Below are 25,615 nucleotides of genomic sequence, written 5' to 3'. Positions count from 1 at the left end.
ACCTTGACTTGGAAGAGTTCCAGTGTTGTGTTGTATATTCATAGCCAACTAGCTAACATAGCATCCCTCTGTTTGAGCCAGGTGTTTGAGTAACTAAACTAGCCAGCTGCATTTGCTAGCTAAGGAAATGAAACTGAAAGTGAAAACATGTTATGAAATCTCTCTCTTTCTCTCTCCCTTGCTTCTCCTTCATTTTTGAAAAAAGTTATTTGAAAACTGTTCAACCATTGTCTTTCTCTGTCTTTGAGTCAACTACTCACCACATTGTATGCACTGCAGTGCTAGCTAACTGTAGCTTATGCTTTCAGAACTAGATTCATTCTCTGATTCTTTGATTGGGTGGACAACATGTCAGTTCATGCTGCAAGAGCTCTGATAGGTTGGAGGGCGTCCTCCGGAAGTGTTCATAATTACTGTGTAAGTTTATGGAAGGGGGTGAGAAACGAGCCTCCAAGGATTTGTATTGAAGTCAACGTACCAAGAGGAGGACAGAAGCTAGCTGTGCTACCCTACAGAGTGCTGTTGAGGCTACTATAGACCTTCATTGCAAAACAGTGTGTTGTAATCAATTATTTGGTGACATGCAAATATATTTAGTATAGTTTAATCTATAAAGGGTCACTTTTTCAATGTTTTCCCATTTTTATTTGTATAAAATGGAGGATCCTCTCAGGATCCTCCATTGCTACTGACAGGTAACACACACAAAACAGGGAGACAAAACATGAATGTATACAGTAAATACGTGAAAACAACTCTGTCACAGAATAACTTCAAATCCGTTGTACATCATTTCTACCAGCATGTCATTTGTGCAACCAAAGAAAAAACAACTCTAGACCACCTTTACTCCACACATAGAGATGCATACAAAGCTCTCCCCCGCCCTCCATTTTGCAAATCTGACCATAATTCTATCCTCCTGATTCCTTCTTCCAAGCAAAAACTAAAGCAGGAAGTACCAGTGACTCACTCAATACGGAAGTGGTCAGATGCTATGCTACAGGACTGTTTAGCTAGCACAGACGGGAATATGTTTCGGCATTCATCCAAGGGCATTGAGGAGTATACCACCTCAGTCATCGGCTTCATCAATAAGTGCATCTACGACGTCGTCCCCACAGTGACCGTACGTACATATCTCAACCAGAAGTCATGGATTTGTTTTATTGTTTATTATTTATTTATTTATTTATTTTCTCCACAATTTCATGGTATACAACTGGTAGTTATAGTCTTGTCCCATCGCTGAAACTCCTGTACGGACTCTTGAGAGAATATCGAGAGCCGTACGTCCTCGAGCAACACTGCTTCAAGACACAATGCCGCTTAACCCAGAAGCCAGCTCGCTTCGAGGCAAGCAACACTGAATCATGCACAAGAACGCTCTCGGTAGCCGATTTGAGCAAGAACTTTAAACAGGTAAACATTCACAAAGCCACAAGGCCAGATGGATTACCAGGAAGTGTACTCAAAGCATGTGCGGACCAACTGGCAAGTGTCTTCACTGACATTTTCAACCTCTCCCTGACAGAGTCTGCAATACCTACATATTTCAAGCAGACGACTATAGTCCCTGTGCCTAAGAAAGCGAAGGTAACCTGCCTAAATTATTACCCCCGTAGCACTCACATCTGTAGCCATGAAGTGCTTTGAATAGCTGGTCATTGCTCACATCAACAGCATCCTGCCCTAGATCCACTCCAATTCGCATACCGCTCCAACAGATCCACAGATGATGCACTCCACATCTATCAGTCGCACTCCACATCTATGTAAGAATGCTGTTCATTGACTACAGCTCAGCGTTTAACACCATAGTACCCACTAAGCTCATCACTATGCTAAGGACCCTGGGACTAAACACCTCCCTCTGCAACTGGATCCTGGACTTCCTGACGGGCCGCCCCCAAGTGGTAAGGGTAGGCAACAACACATCTGCCACGCTGATCCTCAACACTGGGACCCCTCAGGGGTGTGTACTTAGTCCCCTCCTGTACTCCCTGTTCACCCACGACTGCATGGCCAAACATGACTCCAACAGCATCATTAAAATCAAATGTATTTGTCACATACACATGGTTAGCAGATGTTAATGCGAGGGTAGCGAAATGCTTGTGCTTCTAGTTCTGACAATGCAGTAATAACCAACAAGTAATCTAACCTAACAATTCCAAAACTACTACCTTATACACACAAGTGTATAGGGATAAAGAATATGTACATAAAGATATGAATGAGTGATGGTACAGAACGGCATAGGCAAGATGCAGTAGATGGTGTGTGTGTGTGTATACATATGAGATGAGTAGGGTATGTAAACAAAGTGGCATAGTTTAAAGTGGCTAGTGATACATGTATTACATAAAGATGAAGTAGATGATATAGAGTACAGAATATACATATACATATGAAATGAATAATGTAGGGTATGTAAACATTATATTAAGTAGCATTGTTTAAAGTGGATAGTGATGTATTTTACAACAATTTTCATCAATTCCCATTATTAAAGTGGCTGGAGTTGAGTCAGTGTGTTTGCAGCAGCCTCTCAATGTTAGTGGTGGCTGTTTAACAGTCTGATGGCCTTGAGATAGAAGCTGGGTGATGCGTTGTGCAGACCTCACTACCCTCTGGAGAGCCTTACGGTTGTGGGCGGAGCAGTTGCCGTACCAGGCAGTGATACAGCCCGACAGGATGCTCTCGGTTGTGCATCTGTAGAAGTTTGTGAGTGCTTTTGGTGAATTTCTTCAGCCTCCTGAGGTTGAAGAGGCGCTGCTGCGCCTTCTTCACGATGCTGTCTGTGTGGGTGGACCAATTCAGTTTGTCTGTGATGTGTACGCCGAGGAACTTAAAACGTACTACCCTCTCCACTACTGTCCCATCGATGTGGATACGGGGGTGCTCCCTATGCTGTTTCCTGAAGTCCACAATCATCTCCTTAGTTTTGTTGACGTTGAGTGTGAGGTTATTTTCCTGACACCACACTCCGAGGGCCCTCACCTCCTCCCTGTAGGCCGTCTCGTCGTTGTTGGTAATCAAGCCTACCACTGTAGTGTCGTCCGCAAACTTGATGATTGAGTTGGAGGCGTGCATGGCCACGCAGTCGTGGGTGAACAGGGAGTACAGGAGAGAGCTCAGAAGGCACCTTTGTGGGGCCCCACCCCCAGTTAGCGGGGTGGAGATGTTGTTACCTACCCTCACCACCTGGGGGCGGCCCGTCAGGAAGTCCAGTACCCAGTTGCACAGGGCGGGGTCGAAACGCAGTGTCTCGAGCTTGATGACGAGTTTGGAGGGTACTATGGTGTTAAATGCTGAGCTGTAGTCGATGAACAGAATTCTCACATAGGTATTCCTCTTGTCCAGATATGGGTTAGGGCAGTGTGCAGTGTGGTTGAGATTGCATCGTCTGTGGACCTATTTGGGCGGTAAGCAAATTGGAGTGGGTCTAGGGTGTCAGGTAGGGTGGAGGTGATATGGTCCTTGACTAGTCTCTCAAAGCACTTCATGATGACGGAAGTGAGTGCTACGGGGCGGTAGTCATTTAGCTCAGTTACCTTAGCTTTCTTGGGAACAGGAACAATGGTGGCCCTCTTGAAGCATGTGGGAACAGCAGACTGGTAAAGGATTGATTGAATATGTCCGTAAACACACCAGCCAGCTGGTCTGCTCATGCTCTGAGGGCGTGGCTGGGGATGCCGTCTGGGCCTGCAGCCTTGCGAGGGTTAACATGTTTAAATGTTTTACTCACGTCGGCTGCAGTGAAGGAGAGTCCACATGTTTTGGTTGCGGGCCGTGTCAGTGGCACTGTATTGTCCTCAAAGCGGGCAAAAAAAGTTATTTAGTCTGCCTGGGAGCAAGACATCCTGGTCCATGACGGGGCTGGTTTTCTTTTTGTAATCCGTGATTAACTGTAGACCCTGCCACATACCTCTTGTGTCTGAGCCATTGAATTGCGACTCTACTCTACTGACGCTTAGCTTGTTTGATTGCCTTGCGGAGGGAATAGCTACATTGTTTGTATTCGGTCATGTTTCCGGTCACCTTGCCCTGGTTAAAAGCAGTGGTTCGTGCTTTCAGTTTCAATCCACGGTTTCTGGTTTGGGAATGTTTTAATCGTTGCTATGGGAACGACATCTTCAATGCACGTTCTAATGAACTCGCTCACCGAATCAGCGTATTCGTCAATGTTGTTGTTGGATACAGTGCAGAACATATCCTAGTCCACGTGATGGAAGCAGTCTTGGAGCGTGGAATCAGATTGGTCGGACCAGCGTTGAACAGACCTGAGCGTGGGAGCTTCTTGTTTTAGCTTCTGTCTGTAGGCAGAGATAAACAAAATGTCGTGGTCAGCTTTTACGAAAGGAGGGTGGGGGAGGGCCTTATATGCGTCGCGGAAGTTAGAATAGCAATGATCCAAGGTCTGGTACCAGCCCTGGTTGCGCAATCGATATGCTGATACAATTTAGGGAGTCTTGTTTTCAGATTAGCCTTGTTAAAATCCCCAGCTACAATGAATGCATGCATGTGGTTTCCAGTTTGCAAAGAGTCAAATAAAGTGTGCTGATGACACAACAGTGATAGGCCTGTTAACCGACAACAATGAGACAGCCTATAGGGAGGAGATCAGACACCTGGCAGTGTGGTGCCAGGACAACAACCTCTCCCTCAGTGTGAGCAAGACAAAGGAGCTGATTGTGGATTACAGGAAAAGGCAGGCCGAACAGGCCCCCATTAACATCGACGGAGCTGTAGTGGTGCGGGTCGAGAGTTTCACGTTCCTTGGTGACCACATCACCAACGAACTATCACACACCAAGACAGTGAAGCATGACAACACCTTTTCCCCTTCAAGAGACTGAAAAGATTTGGCATGGGTCCCCAGATCCTCAAAAAGTTTTACAGCTGCACCATCAAGAGCATCCTGACCGGTTGCATCACTGCCTGGTATGGCAACTGCTCGGCATCTGACCATACGGCTCAGTACATCACTGAGGCCAAGCTTCCTGCCATCCAAGACCTATATAATAGGCGGTGTCAGAGGAAAGCCCATAAAATTGACTCCAGTCACCCAAGTCATATACTGTTTTCTCTGCTACCGCACGGCAAGCAGTACCGGAGCATCTAGGACCAAACGTCTCCTTAACAGCTTCTACCCCCAAGCCCTAAGACTGCTGAACAATTAATCAAATGGCCACTGGACTATTTATATTGACACCCTCCCCCCCTCCATTTGTTTTTTGTACACTGCTGCTACCCGCTGTTTATTATCTATGCAGTCACTTCACACCTACAGTTGAAGTCGGAAGTTTACATACACTTAGGATGGAGTCTTTAAAACCCTATTTCAACCACTCCACACATTTCTTGTTAACAAACTATAGTTTTGGCAAGTCGGTTACGACATCTACTGTATGCATGACACAAGTAATTTTTCCAACAATTGTTCATAGACACATTATTTAACTTATAATTCACTGTATCACAATTCCAGTGGGTCAGAAGTTACACTAAGTTGACTGTGCCTTTAAATAGCTTGGAAAATTCCAGAAAATGATGTCATGGCTTTAGAAGCTTCTGATAGGCTAATTGACATAATTTGAGTCAATTGGAGGTGTACCTGTGGATGTATTTCAAGGCATATCTTCAAACTCAGTGCCTCTTTGCTTCACATCATGGGAAAATCAAAAGAAATCAGCCAAGACCTCAGAAAATAAAGAAATTGGGAGAAATTTCCAAATGCCTGAAGGTACCACGTTCATCTTTACAAACAATAGTACGCAAGTATAAACACCATGTGATCACACAGCCATCATACCACTCAGGAAGAAGGCGCGTTTTGTCTCCTAGAGATGAATGTACTTTAGTGCAAAAAGTGCAAATCAATCCCAGAACAACAGCAAAGGACCTTGTGAAGATGCTGGAGGAAACAGGTACAAAAGTATCTATATCCACAGTAAAACGAGTCCTATATCAACATAACCTGAAAGGCCGCTCAGCAAGGAAGAAGCCACTGCTCCAAAATCGCCATAAAAAAGCCAGACTACGGTTTGCAACTGCACATGGGGACAAAGATCGTACTTTTTGGAAGCCGAAGAACACCATCCCAACCGTGCCGCACGGGGAGGGACAGCAGGAGGGACTGGTGCAATTCACCCAACTTATTGTGGGAAGCTTGTGGAAGGCTACACAAAATGTTTGACCCAAGTCAAACAATTTAAAGGCAATGCTACCAAATACTAATTAAGTGTATGTAAACTTCTGACCCACTTGGAATGTGATGAAATAAATAAAAGCTGAAATTTTTTATTTTCACTACTATTATTCTGACATTTCACATTCTTAAAATAAAGTGGTGATCCTAACTGGCCTAAGACAGGGAATTTTTACTAAGATTAATTGTTGAAAAACTGAGTTCAAATGTATTTGGCTAGGGTGTATGTAAACTTCCAACTTCAACTGTACCTACATGTACAAATTACCTCGAGTAACCTGTACCCACGCACATTGACTCGGTACCGATACCTCCTGTATATAGCCTTGTTATTGTTATTTTATTGTGTTACTTTTTATTATTTTTTACTTTATTTGGTAAATATTTTCTTAACAAACACTTCTTGAACTGCCCTGTTTAAGGTCTTGTAAGTAAGTTTTTCACGGTGGTCTACACTTGTTGTATTCTGTGCATGTGAGAAATAAAGTTTCATTTGATTTGACTTGGGTTTCTGGGTGAACTGGGTTTCATCCGTTCTTTGGGTTTTTCAGCCCAGAGAGCTGGGGAGGCTCAGCTATGAATCAATAACACGCTGGGGTGAGTAAATCACTGAGACAGGAGGGGGAATGATAGCGGTATGTAGTGAATGTAATGGCAGGTAACAACATAAACCTGACGTCACTAACAGCTGATGGCCTCATAGGATGAATTAAACACAGATTCACAGACACACAAGCTCCTGTGTGTGTATGTATAGTAAGCAAGAACACACATACATACATAGTAATTAGATAAACATTCGTATACGCCTACTGCTTTTGGTCGGATGGCCGTTCACCTCCGTATTTATTTGGACAGTTAAGCTAAAACATAAATGTTCTCTCTTTATCCGGCATTTTGGATTTGAGGTCAAATGTTTTATGAGATGACGGTACAGAATTTCAACTTTTCTTTGAGGATATTTACATACAGTATCTGTATTACTGTTTAGAAATGAATGCACTTTATATATTATAAGTCATAAATATTTGGACTAATTAACCTGTAGTGTAGTAGTAAAACCTGTAGTATTTGGTCACATATTCCTAGCACACAATGACTACATCAAGCTTGTGACTCTACGAACTTGTTGGATGCATTTGCAATTTGGTTTGGATGTGTTTCAGATTTATTTTGCCCAATAAGAACAGAAAGGTGAATCATGTTTTGTGTCATTTTGAAGTCACTTTGATTGTAAATAAGAATAGAATATGTTTAGCACTTCCACATTAATGTGGATGCTACCATTATTATTATTATTATTATTATTAATCATGAAGTAATCATGAATAATGATGAGTGAGAAAGTTAGAGGCACAAAGATCATACCCCCCAAAACATGCTAACCTAGTAATACACTATATGTGAATTTGTCCAAATACTTATGACTTCTTCAAATGGGGGGACTAGATCCATAAAGTGATTTCATTTCTTAAAGGTAAAACAGATATGTATGAAAATGCCATCCAATAAAAGGTGACATTCTGTTGTCACCTCATATAATTTGTTTTATCTCAAATCCAAAATGCTGGAGTTGAGAGAGAAATTAAAACATTTTAGCTTCACTGTCCAAATAAATACAGTGGGGAGTGTACAGACACACACATGTGCGTGCGAGCATGAGGTAAGGTTTCTTCAGTGTGTAGATAGTTTATCTCCTTGTCCAGGCGAGACACTCAGTAGGAGCTGGCTGGCTTGGTTTGTCCTCAGGGAGAGTTGTTACGTGGTTCCAGCAGATACACAGCATATGTCTGGAGAACACACTCCAGGTTCTCCTCTCCTGCTCAATGGCACTATGCATGTGTGTTTGTATGTGTGTGAGAGAGAAAGAGTAGCGAGACAGTGAAAGAGGAGCGAGGGAGAGGCAGAGAGAGAGAATGTGTCCATGCGTGTCTGTCTGTCTGTGCCTGCCCTCCCACCCATCTGTGTGCGCGCCTGTGCTGGTGTCTGCTGGCATGCATTTCACTCCTTGACAAAACCTCTCCCTGCTCCCAGGAGTGTTGGCTGAGCTATATTAGTGGATTAAGACAGTACAGGCCGAGGGGAGAAACAGACACACCTGCTGAGCCTGAAACTCAATTCCCCAGTTACAATGGCCATTGTGCTCACAGTACAATAGACAAAGGAGCACTTTATCTCCCAACGCAATGAGGTGAGCTGTTTATGCTCACTATAAAAAGAAACAGATTAATATCAGAGATTAACTAACCCCCCCTATTGACTATATCGACTTGTTGCCAGGATATGAGCATCCCAATGTGTTTGCCAGGATGTTTACAGATGTATTGGTGAATGTGAATCTGTGCATGAGTCCACAACAGATGATTTAATAGCACCAGAATGTTTACTGTCTCTCTGCATCTGTCCTAGATTTCATACTATTGCAGTCACTGGCTGTGAGGAAACTTCTATTCTCTGGAGAGTCAGGCTCATTCTCATTCAATCTGGGGAACTGGGACTAGCAGCAGTGTGTGTGCGTGCGTGTCCGTGTGTCCGTGTGTGTGTGTGTGTGTGTCTGCGCGTTTAGAGGTCAGCGGTAATTGAGAGGGTTTAGGGAGGAGGACATGACAGAGAATAATGGTAGAGTAGTAGAGCTGGTGGTAACGGGGCACTAAGCCTTGTGCCTACCCTGTTTACATGCCCTGCAGCACTGCTGTCTCCTAGCAACAGCCTCAGAACATGTCACTGTTGATAGAGTGGAGACACAGAGCCCTTTGGTGAGTGATGAGCAACACCCAGAGAGAGTCCCCATGCTAATGGAGCCTTTTTTACCTTTTCTCAGGAAGAGGTTAATGTGGCGGTGTGTGTGTGTGTGTTTGCATGTGTGTATGTTTGTGTGCCGTTGCCATTTCCAGGAATCTTCAGTAACAAGCTCCATAGGGATAATATCCGTAATTACTCTAAAATCGTCTGCCTACGTGGCCACGTCTGTGTTTATGTGCAAGTATATACAGTGACTGATATGTGGCTTTATATGTGAAGTCTGGCCCAGTTACAACAACAGGCTGATCCACTACATTGTGAAGTGGTAGTAGTGAGACAGTCAGGGACACTGTCAGGTTTGATGTTTGCATCCTGTATGGTGGCCAGACTACATGTCTGATAGAGACGTAAGCTCCTCAGATCTGGTCTGAGCTCTGCCTGCTTTCAGCTTGGTCATGGTGGCAGTGGGTGAGGGGGCGGACGTATGCGAGGGGTTTGCTATGGGGTCCTCCGGTGGCCCTCGAGCATAGTGACGGAAAATAAATCACCCAGCCGGGAGACATCGCCGTGACAACCCAGAGGAATTCGCCCAGCGAGCGGAGCCAGACAGGGTGAAATATGGAGGAGATCTCAGGGCCAGCTGCAGATGGCTGCCTCCCTGCGTGCCTCTTTGCCTCCCTCCATGTCTGCCTGCCTCCCTCCGTCTCTCCCTACCTGCCTCTCTGCCTGCCTCCCTCCGTCTCTCCCTACCTGCCTCTCTGCCTGGCTTCAGCAGAGCGCGTCGCTTCATCTCTCACATAGACATGTTGTTGAAAAGAGGAACACCACTCTACATCACTGTTTTTGTTTGTCACAATATTCTCCTGACTGCTGAGCTCCTGTCATACCTACAGGCAATTCCTCGTGGTCTCTGGCTGAATGGAAATACACTGTGCTCTTTCCATGACATAGACTGACCAGGTGAAAGCTCTGATCCCTTCATGTCACTTGTTAAATCCACTACAATCAGCATAGATGAAGGGGAAGAGATAGGTTAAAGAAGGATTTTGGCACCTTGTAGAGTCCATGCCCTGACGAATTGAGGCTGTTCTGAGGGTAAAAGGGGGTGCAACTCAATATTAGGAAGGTGTTCCTAATGTTTTGTACACTCAGTGTATATTTTACAGTATTATAATCAGGTGGTGTCCCGTTTCATCTGGACTGCCCTTCAGTGGATACACTAACAGTCGTGTAACACACAGCTCTTTGACAAAGCAAGAATCCTAAGTATGGTAAACAGGGGAACACAATACTGCATTGTGCATCTGTTCACCCAAAAACAACAGCTTTGGCAGGGCAGGAATGTTGAACATGCTTTGATGCCGTTAAGACAAAGGAAAGACGTAGTGTGTGTGCCACTCTTAACCATCTGAGAGAGAGCATCATGCTTCAGTGTCATGCTATACCAAGGCCACAGCCACCATGGTGCACAGAACACAAGACAACGTTCCGTCTGGGGATGGGACATTATTAAGAAGTGAGATCAGAAATGGGTAACTGAGACTGGGAAAAGGTACATACTCTGTAAGAAGTCTGGCCAATGGTCAAAGTAGCAAACTGTAGCCATGCATTTAAAGAGGAAGAGAAAGAGGAAAACAGGTAGTGAGAAAGGGACCGAGAAGACAGATGGAGCTGGACAGAGATTGAGGACGAGAGAGATCGAGAGGGGGAGGAAGAGCGGAAACTAACAAATGAGCTCAAATGCCGACAGATGACTATTACAGCCCACACCCTCCACCTTCCGACCCTAATGTCTGCTCTGTCAATCATCCTCATATCAAGGGCCTAAGGACGGCTCATTTTCTCACCTTTAGTGACAGCTAGTGGGAGAATTCACTCAGCACTGTGCTGTGTGACTGCATGCAGGTATGTCTGGGAGATGCCCCATGACAACAAACAGGGGATGCAGCATGTCAGGGGCAGAATGGCTGAGGGGAGGTCACCTTAATTATAGTTTACCATGCTGATGCGCCCCTTTGATGTGGAAAACCAGGAAAACTCCAGTCTTATAATTATCCTTACAGTACGTACACATACCAGGAAATAAGATATGGGCTGGGGTTTCACTGTGTGACACATGCAAACAGTGGTCTGAGCTCCTGCCAGAGACCTGTCTGGTACCGCAGCCTCCTTTGTGCTGTGTCTGTCTAAGACTGCTAATAGATACAGTATATGAGGAGGGTGGATTGAGGTGTGGACTGTGAAGGGATGAAAGACACAGTGAGAGAAGCAAGGGGTTTTCCATAGACTTGTTAGACATAGACAGACATAACTTGTCAAGCACTCAACACATGGAACATTCAGATATAGCATTCCTGAGATTCTTGGATGCCGTACTAACACTCAGATTGCACATAGTGTACAGTCCTAGAGATTCTCTCATTACATTCTCTATATGTAAAGTGTTGGTCCCATGTTTCATGAGCTGAAATAAAAGATCCCAGAAATGATCCATATACACAAAAAGTGTATTTCTCTCAAGTTTTGTGCACAAATTTGCTTACATCTGTGTTAGTGAGCAATTCTTCTTTGCCAAGATAATCCATCCACCTGACAGGTGTGGCATATCAAGAAGCTGATTAAACAGCGTGATCATTACACAGTTGCACCTTGCGCTGGGGACAATGAACGGCCTCTCTAAAATGTGCGTGCATTTGACATGCTGACTGCAGGAATTTCCACCAGAGCTATTGCCAGAGAATTTAATATTAATTTCTCTACCATAAGCAGCCTCCAACGTCGTTTTAGAGATTTTGACCGTACATCTAACCGCAGACCACGTGTATGGCAACGTGTGGGCGAGCGGTTTGCTGATGTCAATGTTATCAACAAAGTGCCCCATGGTGGCGGTTATGGTATGGGCAGGCATAAGCTACAGGCAACAAACACAATTGTTTATCAATGGCAATTTGAATGCATAGAGAGATACCGTGGCGAAATGTCACCCATTGAGCATGTTTGGGATGCTCTGGATCGACATGTACGACAGCTAGTTCCAGTTTCCTCCCATATACAGCAACTTTGCACAGCCATTGAAGAGGAGTGGGACAACATTCCACAGAACACAATCAACAGCCTAATCAACTCTAATCAACTCTAAGGAGATGCTGCATGAGGCAAATGGTGGTCACACCAGATACAGACTGGTTTTCTGATCCATGCCCTTCCTTTTTTTAAGGTATCTATGACCAACAGATGCTTATCTGTATTCCCTGTCATGTGAAATACATAGATTAGGGCCTAATAAATGTATTTCAATTGACTGATTTCCTTATATAAACCGTAACTCAGTGAAACCTTTGAAATTGTTGCATGTTGCGTTTATATTTTTGTTCAGTATACATAGTTGAGGCTGTACCACAGGAGAACAGAAAAAACGCATTCGCATACACACACACACACACACACACACACACACACACACACACACACACACACACACACACACACACACACACACACACACACTGTACACCAACATTTACCCACTGATGTGATGTGACCTTGAGTGGGGCTGGAGGGGGGCGGGGGTGTAAAAGTATCCCTGTATTTCTAGTTGAATCAGTAATGAGCATTTCATTACCTTGGCCAATATCCCCTAGAGAGGACTGGCTACACCAACAAAGACCTGAGGCAGAGACTGTCCTGATTGTACACAGCTAGGCTAGACTGGCAGACACTACAGAGTTCTCTCTCTCTCTCAATTCAATTCAAGCGGCTTTATTGGCATGGGAAACATATGTTTACATTGCCAAAGCAAGTGAAATAGATAATAAACAAAAGTGAAATAAACAATAAAAAATGAACAGTAAACATTACTCACTAAAGTTCCAAAAGAATAAAGACATTTCAAATGTCATATTATGTCTATATACTGTGTTGTAACAATGTCCAAATAGTTTAAGTAAAAAAGGGAAAATAAATAAACATAAATATGGGTTGTATATCCAAGGGTATTTGTTCTTCACTAGTTGCCCTTTTCTTGTGGCAACAGGTCAGATATGGGTGTTTGTCAAAATTGGATTCGTTTTCGAATTCTTTGTTGGTCTGTGTAATCTGACGGAAATATGTGTCTCAAATATGGTCATACATAGGGCAGGAAGTTAGGAAGTGCAGCTCCGTTTCCACCTTTCTCAATAGCAAGGCTATGCTCACTGAGTCTGCACATAGTCAAATCTTCTGTTCATTTTGGGTCAGTCATAGTGGTCAGGTATTCTGCAGCTGTGTACTCTCTGTTTAGGGCCAAAAAGCATTCTAGATGACTCAGTTTTTTTGTAAATTATTTTCAAAGTGTCAAGTAATTATGTTTTTGTTTTCTCATGATTTGGTTGGGTCTAATTGTGTTGCTGTACTGGGGCTCTGTTTGTGTTTGTAAAAAGAGCCCCAGGACCAGCTTGCTTAGGGGACTCTTCTCCAGGAAGGTTTGGAATTCACTTCCTTTTAGGTTGTTGAATTTAACAGCTCTTTTCTGGATTTTGATCATTAACGGGTATCGGCCTAATTCTGCTCTGCATGCATTATTTGGCGTTTTATGTTGTACACAGAGGATATTTGCACAGAATTCTGCATGCAGAGTCTCAATTTGGTGTTTGTCCCATTTAGTGAATTCTTGGTTGGTGAGCAGACCCCAGACCTCACAACCATAAAGGGCAATGGGTTCCATAACAGTTTTTTTTAAGTATTTTTTTGCCAGATCCTAATTGCTATGTCAAATTTGATGTTCCTTTGGATGGCATAGAAGGCCCTTCTTGCCTTGTCTCTCAGATCGTTCACAGCTTTGTGGAAGTTACCTGTGGCGCTGATGTTTAGGCCAAGGTATGTATCGTTTTTTGTGTGCTCTAGGGCATGTACCCCCAGGGGTATGCACAATGCCGTTGGGGGTAAGCCAAATAAAAATGTGATTCGCATTAAAAAATTTAAGAAAAAACTTTAGAAAATAAAATCTCATTTAAAAAAAAATATATTAAAAAAAATCACATTTTCAAACAGTCCTTTTATATTTTCCAACAGGGCTATGCATTTGGGTGAGGCTTTTTTCTCACCTGAGTAGCCTCGTTTCACTGTAAAAAATTAAATGAAACCATCTAGTGTTCAGCAAAATAACAACACAATGTCAAATACTCGTAGCCTAGTCAAATAATTAACATCCAATCACATTAAACGTTACTCTCTCACGGGAATTCCACTTCCACGAGGTCATCCAATGCTAGCATCAGTAATTCTACATTTGTTGTTAGCCCAGCTAACATGGACACTGACAGTTGTGAATCTGATGCAGCCAACGAGCTACTGCCCCCTTACCCGTGAAAGCACCGAACAACAGACAGGGAAGTTGGACCATCGAAGAGGCGCAAATATGATGAGAACTACATTGATTTGAGATTCACTTACACGGAACCCAAACCAGCTGTGCGCGTGCACCATAGTGCATAAATGTACACTGCTCAAAAAAATAAAGGGAACACTTAAACAACACAATGTAACTCCAAGTCAATCACACTTCTGTGAAATCAAACTGTCCACTTAGGAAGCAACACTGATTGACCACAGACCACTTCTCAGTTCCTATGATTCCTGGCTGATGTTTTGGTCACTTTTGAATGCTGGCGGTGCTTTCACTCTAGTGGTAGCATGAGACGGAGTCTACAACCCGCACAAGTGGCTCAGTTAGTGCAGCTCATCCAGGATGGCACGTCAATGCGAGCTGTGGCAAGAAGGTTTGCTGTGTCTGTCAGCGTAGTGTCCAGAGCATGGAGGCGCTACCAGGAGACAGGCCAGTACATCAGGAGACGTGGAGGAGGCCGTAGGAGGGCAACAACCCAGCAGCAGAACCACTACCTCCGCCTTTGTGCAAGGAGGAGCAGGAGGAGCACTGCCAGAGCCCTGCAAAATGACCTCCAGCAGGCCACAAATGTGCATGTGTCTGCTCAAACTGTCAGAAAAACTCCATGAGGGTGGTATGAGGGCCCGACGTCCACAGGTGGGGGTTGTGCTTACAGCCCAACACCGTGCAGGACGTTTGGCATTTGCCAGAGAACACCAAGATTGGCAAATTCGCCACTGGCGCCCTGTGCTCTTCACAAATGAAAGCAGGTTCACACTGAGCACATGTGACAGACGTGACAGAGTCTGGAGACGCCGTGGAGAACGTTCTGCTGCCTGCAACATCCTCCAGCATGACCGGTTTGGCGGTGGGTCAGTCATGGTGTGGGGTGGAATTTCTTTGGGGGGCCGCACAGCCCTCCATGTGCTCGCCAGAGGTAGCCTGACTGCCGTTAGGTACCGAGATGAGATCCTCACACCCCTTGTGAGACCATATGCTAGTGCGGTTGGCCCTGGGTTCCTCCTAATGCAAGACAATGCTAGACCTCATGTGGCTGGAGTGTGTCAGCAGTTGCAAGAGGAAGGCATTGATGCTATGGACTGGCCCACCCGTTCCCCAGACCTGAATCCAATTGAGCACATCTGGGACATCATGTCTCGCTCCATTCACCACAGACTGTCCAGGAGTTGGCGGATGCTTTAGTCCAGGTCTGGGAGGAGATCCCTCAGGAGACCATCCCCCACCTCATCAGGAGCATGCCCAGGCGTTGTAGGGAGGTCATACACGCACGTGGAGGTCACACACACTACTGAGCCTCATTTTGACTTGTTTTAAGGACATTACATCAAAGTTTGATCAGCCTGTAGTGTGGTTTTCCATGTTAATTTTGAGTGTGATTCCAAATCCAGACCTCCATGGGTTGATACATTTGATTTACATTGATAATCTTTGTGTGATTCTTTTGTAAGCACATTCAACTATGTAAAGAAAAAAGTATTTAATAAGAATATTTCATTCATTCAGATCTAGGATGTGTTATTTTAGTGTTCCCTTTATTTTTTTGAGCAGTGTATTTTGGCCCCCCACACCCCACGCAATCAGGACAATATCAAAACAAACTCTGAACCAATTATATTAATTTGGGGACAGGTCGAAAAGCATTCAACATTTATGGCAATTTAGCTAGTTAGCTTAAACTTGATAGCTAGTTTGTCATATTTAGTTAGAATGCTGTTGCTAGGTAATTTGTCCTGGGATATAAACATTTAGTTGTTATTTTACCTGAAATGCACATGGTCCTCTAATCCGACAATTAATCCACGCATAAAACGGTCAACCGAATCGTTTCTAGTCATCTCTCTTCCTTCCAGGCTTTTTCTTCCCTTGACTTTATATTGCAATTTGCAACATTCATAAATTAGGTGCATTACCGCCACTAACCTCGTTCGTCTTTCAGTCACCCATGTGGGTATAACCAATGAGGAGATGGCACGTATGTACCTGCTTCTATAAACCAATGAGGAGATGGGAGAGGCAGGACTTGCAGCGCGATCTTCGTCACAAATAGAACTGACTTCTATTTTTGCCCTTGGCAAAGCAGACGCTCTTTGGTGCGTGCGAGCAGTGTGGGTGCAATAATTGAATAGTATACAACACGAGCATTGTAGTCAACCTGTAACACTACCGTTCAAAAGTTTGGGGTCACTTAGAAATGTCCTTGTTTTTGAAACAAAAGCAAAAAACATTGTCCATTAAAATAACACAAAGTTGATCAGAAATACAGTGTAGACAAAGTGGCATTGGAACACAGGAGTGATGCTTGCTGATAATGGGCCTCTGTACGCCTATGTAGATATTCCATAAAAATCAGCCATTACTAGAACAGAGTGGCTAGAACAGGCAAGCCCCATACTATCGTGGAGGACTTAATTCTTCTTGCTACTGCAGATATGGCTGGGAATATACTGGGGGAAAAGGCCCCAAAAACTATACAGACAATTCCTTCATCAAACATCACTGTTTCACGACGCATCAGTGACATGGCAGACATTTTGAAACAATTACTGCTTCGCATACAAGCGAATGAATTCTATGCTTTACAGCTGAATGACTCAACAGATGGCGGGCCTGGCACAACTCCTGGTATATGTCTGTTACGGTTATGGGGGGTCAATTAAGGAAGACATCCTCTTCTGCAAACCACTGGAAACCAGGACAACAGGAGAGGATATTTTTAAAGTACTGGACAGCTTTGTGACATCAAATGGACTTTGATGGTCAAGATATGTTGGTATCTGTACTGATGGATATGTTGGTATTTGTACTGATGGCGCAAAAGCCATGACAGGAAGACATAGTGGAATGGTAACACGCGTGCAAGCAGTTGCTCCCGATGCCACTCGAGTACACTGCAGCATCCACCGAGAGGCTCTTGCTGCCAAGGGAATGCCTGACAGCTTGAAAGACGTTTTGGACACTACAGTGAAAATGGTTAACTTTGTTAAAGCGAGGCCCCTGAACTCTCATGTATTTTCTGCACTATGCAATGATATGGGCAGCGACCATGTAACGCTTTTACAACATATAGAGGTGCGCTGGTTATCAAGGGGCAAAGTATTGACGTTTTTTTATAAATTGAGAGGCGAGATTAACGTTTTCTTTACTGACCATCATTTTCACTTGTCTGACCGCTTGTATGATGATGAGCCTCTCACACGACTGGCCTATCTAGGTGATGTTTTTTCTCACCTGAGTGATCTGAATCTAGGATTATATGGACTCTCCGCAATTATATTCAATGGGAGGGACAAAATTGAGGCTATGATTAAGAAGTTGGAGCTCTTCTCTGTCTGCATTAACAAGGACAACACACAGGTCGTTCCATCATTGTATGATATTTTTTGTGTGCAAACGAACTGAAGCTTGTGGACAATGTCAAATGTGAAATAGCAAAGCACCGGAGTGAATTGGGTGCGCAATTACGCATGTACTTTCCCGAAACGGATGACACAAACAACTGGATTCGTTATCCCTTTCATGCATGTTGTTTAACGTTGAGGAAAACAGTACATTACACATCTTCCCTCACTGTCCTGTCAGTAGGGTTATAAATATCACAGAGATCGACCCCTAATACACCAATCAATATCAATTACATCCTCCATCACACCTTCACTTCAACACCTATTTCCAGACATATATCAAAACAAGGCTGCACAGAGAGTGAGTGTGTGTGTGTGTGTGTGTGTCCTCGCTCCCCACTAGGTGAACACAGAGAGGTGTTTGACCTTAAAACAAGCCAGTTGACCTTCCCCTGTATGGTCTATACTTAGCTGAGGCTTAACTGGCTGAATAACAATGAACATTCATTTACGCAGCCCTGCAATGAAATAGAACATATCCTACAACCACACACATCCATACATACTGTATGGACCTGAACATATAGTGCATGGTCAGAATCAAACTGTTTCTGTCTCTCACACCCCATCTGGCATGCACACACACGCGCACACACACACACACACTGCAGGGAAGGGTTTTGTTACACTGAGATGCAGATCACACCCTCAGCAACTACTTATCAGGCTCCGGAGCTGAACAATCGCATAGAGTTACAGATTGAGTATGGAATCAGAGGAAGGAGCCAGGAGAAAGACTCACATAGGCATTACCAGCATTATAGGGTTTATTATTCTAGCCTCTAACCACACATCACTCTTTATCAAACAAATGATATTAATTTCTCTCCTGATGATTCACCTTCATCAAGGTGAAACACTGGCCACTAGCTTAATTTATACAATCATCCACTAGCAGTTGTATAAACACATTCAATGCTCTATCTACCATAGAGTAATGGAACATCTGAACTACTACAGTATAAAATTAAGATCATTCCCAATTAAGAAAGGCCATCCTCACCCATTCTTGCGTCTGTAAAGACTCCAAAATAAATCTCAGCTAAAATCCTCACCACCAACCACAAACAGATCTACCAATCATATGTTGCACAAACAACCAATTGATTTGTACATCAATTGATAAAAATTAGGGATGTGACAAATTGTAACGGCTTTCTTGTGGTGAAGGAGAGTCGGACCAAAATGCAGCGTGTAGATTGCGATCCATGTTTAATAAACAAATGTAAAACACGAATCAATTATAAACACTACAAAACAAATAAAGTAACAAACGTTACGAAAACCGAAACAGCCTATACTTGCGTAAACTAACACAGAGACAGGACCAAAGACACTAAGGACAATCACCCACAAAACCCAACACAAAACAGGCTACCTAAATATGGTTCCCAATCAGAGACAATGACTAACACCTGCCTCTGATTGAGAACCATATCAGGCCAAACATAGAAATAGACAAACCAGACACACAACATAGAATGCCCACCCAGCTCACGTCCTGACCAACACTAAAACAAGGAAAACGCATACGAACGATGGTCAGACCGTGACACAAATGGACAATTTGGTTTAACGTTTAAACAGCAAGAAAAAAAAGAAAAAATGACACATCAATTTACAATGCAAAATAATGGTCCTATTGAGTGGTGGATCTGGAAGAGTCTGGTTGACTGGCAGATCTGGAAGAGTCTGGTTGACTGGCGGATCTGGAAGAGTCTGGTTGACTGGCGGACCTGGAAGAGTCTGGTTGACTGGCAGATCTGGAAGAGTCTGGCTGACTGGCGGATCCTGGCAGACTGATGGATCTGGCTGCTCCATGCTGACTGGCGGCTCTGGCTGCTCGATATAGGCTGACAGCTCTGGCGGCTTCTTACAGACTGGCAGCTCTGGCGGCTCCATGCAGACTGGCAGCTCCTTACAGACTGGCAGCTCCTTGCAGACTGGCAGCTCCGTGCAGACTGGCAGCTCCGTGCAGACTGGCAGCTCCGTGCAGACTGGCAGCTCCGTGCAGACTGGCAGCTCTGGCTGCTCCATGCAGACTGACATCTCTGGCTGCTCCATGCAGACTGGCAGCTCTGGCTGCTTCATGCAGACTGACAGCTCTGGCTGCTCCATGCAGGCTGGCAGCTCTGGCTGCTCCATGCAGGCTGGCAGCTCTGGCTGCGCTGAACAGGCAGGAGACTCCAGCAGCGCTGTAGAGGAGGAAGGCTCTGGCTGCGCTGAACAGGCGGGAGACTCCGGCAGCGCAGGAGAGGAGAAAGGCTCCAGCAGCGCTGAACAAGCGGGAGACTCCGGCAGCGCTGGAGAGGCGAGGCGCACTGGAGGCCTGATGCGTGGTGCTGGCACTGGTGGTACTGGACCAAGAACACGCACAGGAAGCCTGGTGCGGGGAGCTGCCACCGGAGGGCTGGTGTGTGAAGGTGGTACTGGATAGACTAGACCGTGAAGGCGTACTGGAGATCTTGAGAGCAGTGCTGGCACAGGACGTGCAAGGCTAGGGATGTGCACAGGAGGCCTGGTGCGTGAGGCTGGCACCAACTTCACCAGCCGACTAACACGCACCTCAGGACGAGTATGGAGCGCTGACCCAGGTGCCATCAAATCCCTGACACGTTCCGTCGGGCGAATTCCATGCAAAAGGCACCAACACAGCAACTCCCTCATTTCTCTCTCCTCCAATTTCCCCACCTTCACAGTCTCTGCTTCGCTCACCTCCAACACCGGCTCTGGTTCTGGTCTCCTCCTTGGCTCCTCACGATAAACAGGGAGAGTTGGCTCAGGTCTGACTCCTGACTCTGCCACACTCTCCCTGAGCCCCCCCCCAATACATTTTTGGGGCTCACTCTTGGGCTTCCTTCCGAGTCGCCGTGCTGCCTCCTCATACCGGCCCATCTCAGTTTTCTCCGCCTCCAGTTCTTCTTTGGGGCGGCGATATTCTCCAGGCTGAGCCCAGGGTCCTTCTCCGTTTAGGATTTCCTCCCAAGTCCAGAAATCCTTATTATGTTTCTCCTGCATTTGCTGTTGCCTGTTAACACGCCACTTGGTCCCGTTGTGGTGGGTGATTCTGTAACGGCTTTCTTGTGGTGAAGGAGAGTCGGACCAAAATGCAGCGTGTAGATTGCGATCCATGTTTAATAAACAAATGTAAAACACGAATCAATTATAAACACTACAAAACAAATAACGTAACAAACGTTACGAAAACAGAAACAGCCTATACTTGCGTAAACTAACACAGAGACAGGACCAAAGACACTAAGGACAATCACCCACAAAACCCAACACAAAACAGGCTACCTAAATATGGTTCCCAATCAGAGACAATGACTAACACCTGCCTCTGATTGAGAACCATATCAGGCCAAACATAGAAATAGACAAACCAGATACACAACATAGAATGCCCACCCAGCTCACGTCCTGACCAACACTAAAACAAGGAAAACACATACGAACGATGGTCAGACCGTGACACAAATGGACAATTTGGTTTAACGTTTAAACAGCAAGAAAAAAAAGAAAAAATGACACATCAATTTACAATGCAAAATAATGGTCCTATTGAGTAGCTTATGTCCGGGAAATGAAGTTACACTCTATCTACCACAACCCTTTACAGACATAGAACAGGCTGCACACAGAAGCTCAAGATTATTTGATTTACAGTTCGGGTCGCCGAGTGATGGAAATTAGTCCCGCTTCAGAAGCAACATTACAGACAAGTAAAATGCCATTCATATCTCCAGAGAAAGTTTTGTGTGGTCATTTAAAAAGCCGTAGTGTAGCCTACCCTAACAGATAACAAACATGCCGTAGCCGAGGCGCTTTCAAGGGGCAACATTCCATTATATCTGAAAAGGGTAATCGATACAGACTACCGGCAGCCTACTGTAGTATAATTTTATGAGACAAAAACATCCCCACCCACTCAGCAACGAAGAGTATCCAGTGATCGCAAGACTGGTCGAAGATACCTCTTTATGCTTGCGCCATCTATCCCATGAATAAACTAGTATTCTACAGGCAACAGACCGAAGACTGAACACACTGGCACCATTAGCCAGGAAGGCCAGCGTGAGGGAGATAGAGGAGGTGCAGGCAGAACCGTGCGCATATGTCTTTGTAATCTGCATCTTGCAATGCCTAACAAATTCACCAAAGTAGCCTAAAATGTGCCTCTTCCTCTCTGGTTTTATTTAAATTGCATAACTTTCCCCAGGCCTTTATAGTCTACCATCTAGTTAGGCTATAACACGGAAAACAATATGTTTAGTAATAACTGCACTGTGATGTTAATTATGTGGGGAAAACAAAGTTTTTCGATTAGGGATTTTTCTTAACGTTAAGAATCCCAACTTAGTTTAAACATTTTAATGTTTATACGTTCACACCCCTAATACAAATCCTTTTGAGATGTTTGAGTCTGTATCTTGTGAGTTGGAGCATATGCATCGAGTCAGTGTGTGGGCAGAAGGCTCCATTATAGATGAGTAGTACCAGTTAGAGAGAGCACAGTGAATCATTCTTTAATGAGGGTTATTTCCCATCCCCTGGGGTGCCATAGAACAGGGTTTCCCAACGCTCTCCTTGGGCCCTCCCAGACGTTTCACATTTTTTGTTTTAACCCTAAACTGGCACAACTGATTAAATTAATCAAAGGCTTGATGATTACTTGACTAATTGAATCAGGTGTGTGTGTGTGTGTGTGTGTGTGTGTGTGTGTGTGTGTGTGTGTGTGTGTGTGTGTGTGTGTGTGTGTGTGTGTGTGTGTGTGTGTGTGTGTGTGTGTGTGTGTGTGTGTGTGTGTGTGTGTGTGTGTGTGTGTGTGTAGACTCCAGTGCGTGTGACTAGAGACGGTGCAAATAAAAAGGGGGTCAATGCAAATAGTCAGAGTAGCCATTTGATTAACTTTCGGCAGTCTTATGGCTTGGGGGAAGAAGCTGTTCAGGGGCCTTTTGGTCAAAGACTTGTCGCTCCGGTACTGCTTGCCGTCTATAACTTGGGTGGCTGGAGTCTGACAATTTCTAGGGCCTCCCTTTTTCACCACCTCATATATAGAGGTCCTGGATAGCAGGGAGCTCGGCGCCAGTGATGTACTGGGCTGTATGTACTATTCTCTCTAGTGCATTACGGTCGAATGCCAAGCATTTGCCATACCAAGCGGTGATGCAGCCAGTTTAGATGCTCTCAATGGTGCAGCTGAATAACTATGAGGATCTGAGGGCTCATGCCATTTTTTTTCAGCCACCTGAGGGGGAAGAGGTGTTTTCGTGCCCTCTTCACGACTGTGTTGGTGTGTTTGGACCATGATAGGTCCTTCATGATGTGGACACCGAGGAACTTGAAGCTCTCGATCCGATCCACTACAGCCACGATTTTGTAAATATTGGCATGGTCGGCCCTCCATTTCCTGTAGTCCACAATCAGCTCCTTTGTCTTGCTGATGGTCGAGGGAGAGACTATTGTCCACTGACCTCCTCCCTATAGGATTTCTCATCATCATTGGTGATCAGGCCTAGCACTGTTGTGTCGTCGGCAAACTTAATGATGGTGTTGTCATGCGTGGCCAAGCAGTCATGGATGAAAATGGAGTACAGGACGGGACTAAGCACGCACCCCTGAGGGGCCCACATGTTGAGGGTCAGTGTGGCAGATGTGTTGTTACCTAACCTCACCACCTGGGGGCCGCCGTCAGGAAGTCCAGGATCCAGTTGCCGAGTAAGGTGTTCAGTCCCAGGGTCCTTAGCTTAGTGATGAGCTTGGAGAGCACTATGGTGTTGAACGCTGAGCTGTAGTCAATGAACAGCATTCTCACATAGGTGTTCCTTTTGTCCAGGTGGTAAAGGGCAATGTGGAGTGCAATAGAGATTGCGAAATTCACGGTATGCGAATTGTAGTGGGTCCAGGGTGTCTGGGATGATAGTATTCATGTGAGCAATGTTCAGCCTTTGAAAGCATTTCATGGCTACAGATGTGATGGCTACGGGGCAATAGTCATTTAGACAGGTTACCTTGGCGTTCTTGGGCACAGGGTTGGGAAACCCTACAATAGACAATTAATTAAAAAGCAAATTTTAGTTTTTATGAATTTTTACAATATAGCCCATTTTTACATTGCAGCTGGCCCATCTAGTGGAAGTCACTCAGTTCTGCCTCCAGGGCAAGATTCATGACATTAAACATCAACCCTACTACTGTATATGGCAAATTGCCATTCTGTAGCATAATACGTTTTTAGTGCTATCACTTACAACTTTGTGATCTGTTAATTTTTACGACATGAAGAAAATATTCACATGCTCAACTTCAAATAAATGCAAACAATGTATCTGTTGGAACAAGGCTTAGGGTTTAGGCTACACTTCGCCCCAGGTATGAATGTTAAAGCTTCATCCAGTGATGAAGGAAATCTCCAAGCTCATCTACTGTAGCCTGCGTATGTCAACAGTGTCATAGTTACTGAGAGGAAACTATATGGTGTAAACATGGCAAAAGGATCCATCTAATACAAGGAAATGCCCTGCTAAACGATGTCCCTTAATTGCAATGATAACGGCCCAGCTCGTCAACCCTCCTTTCAACCTTATCAGCTCCGCGACAGGCAGTGATGGCTGCTCTCAGTCACCATGTCACAAACAAGGATCAGCCCATGGATGGATGGAAGACACATCATAGTGAATAGAGGTAGAGAGCAACTGGTTGAAGGAAGGACTGATTGAAAAGAACAACAGGCTTGTTCACAATACATACAGATGATTAAATCCAATCAAAGGGAATCTTCAGGAGCGTTTAGATCACAGTAACAATCACAGTATAACTAATGTTCCTAAACACTCAAATCCAATGCAGATTTCAATAGAAGACAACAGAACCACAGCTGCAGTCACTGTCCGGCTAGCACATTTACGCTGTATAAAAGCAGGATTAAACCACTCGGGCCAGAGGAACACTGGTGTTGGCAGTGACAAACAGACCCAGTGCCATTGACCCTGAATGTGAACAGTGAGCACACGGCATTGGGCCAGGGGTCTGCTCTGTTCTGCTCTGCCCAGCTCAGCTGCTCTCCCTCTCTCTCCTGGGGCTAACTGGCCAACACAGCAATGGATATTACCAGCCAAGCACTTTCATTTCCCCTGGCCTACCCCTTTATCCATGGGATTTGCCTGGAAGACCAGTGGATGAACAGGGACGGAGAGGGAGCACAACATGGCTGCTTCTGCGCGCTTATCAAATCAAATGTTATTTATCACATGCGCCGAATACAACAGGTTTAGACTTTACCATGAAATACTTACCTAAGAGCCCATAACCAACAATGCAGAGTTAAACAGTAAGAAAACATTTGCAAATAAGAACAAAAAAGGAAATAGTAACACAATAAAATAACAATAACAAGGCTATATACGTGGAGTACCAGTACTGAGTTAATGTGCAGGGGTACGAGGTAGTTGAGGTAATATGTACATGTAGGTTGGGATAAAGTTGACTAGGCAATCAGGATAGATAATGAGCAGAGTAGGAGCAACGAATGTGAAGAGTGTGAAAGTGTGTCTATGTGGGAGTGTGTGGCATCAATATGCGTGTGAGTGTGTGTCTGAGTGGGGCATCAATATGTGTGTGTGTGTGTGTGTGTGTGTGTGTGCGTGTGTGTGTGTGTGTGTGTGTGTGTGTGTGTGTGTGTGTGTGTGTGTGTGTGTGTGTGTGTGTGTGTGTGTGTGTGTGTGTGTGTGTGTGTGTGTGTGTGTGTGTGTGTGTGTGTAGTACAGTATGTGTAAGTGTGTGGGTAGAGTCCAGTGAGTGCAAGGGGGGGTCAAATAGTCCGGGTAGCCATTTCATGAACTGTTCAGCAGCCTTATGGCTTGGGGGTAGAAG

At 44.7% G+C, this 25,615-nt stretch overlaps 1 protein-coding gene across 2 annotated transcripts in view; it reads right to left on the bottom strand.

The window, feature by feature from the left end:
• Positions 1-25,615, bottom strand: part of LOC109897924 (glypican-5) — a 149,568-nt gene that overhangs the window by 5,719 nt on the left and 118,234 nt on the right. The gene's annotated exons all lie outside the window — the stretch shown is intronic.

The sequence above is a fragment of the Oncorhynchus kisutch genome, linkage group LG10 (assembly GCF_002021735.2).
Source record: "Oncorhynchus kisutch isolate 150728-3 linkage group LG10, Okis_V2, whole genome shotgun sequence".
Lineage (NCBI taxonomy): Eukaryota > Metazoa > Chordata > Actinopteri > Salmoniformes > Salmonidae > Oncorhynchus > Oncorhynchus kisutch.
This window is presented reverse-complemented; position numbering and strand designations above follow the sequence as displayed.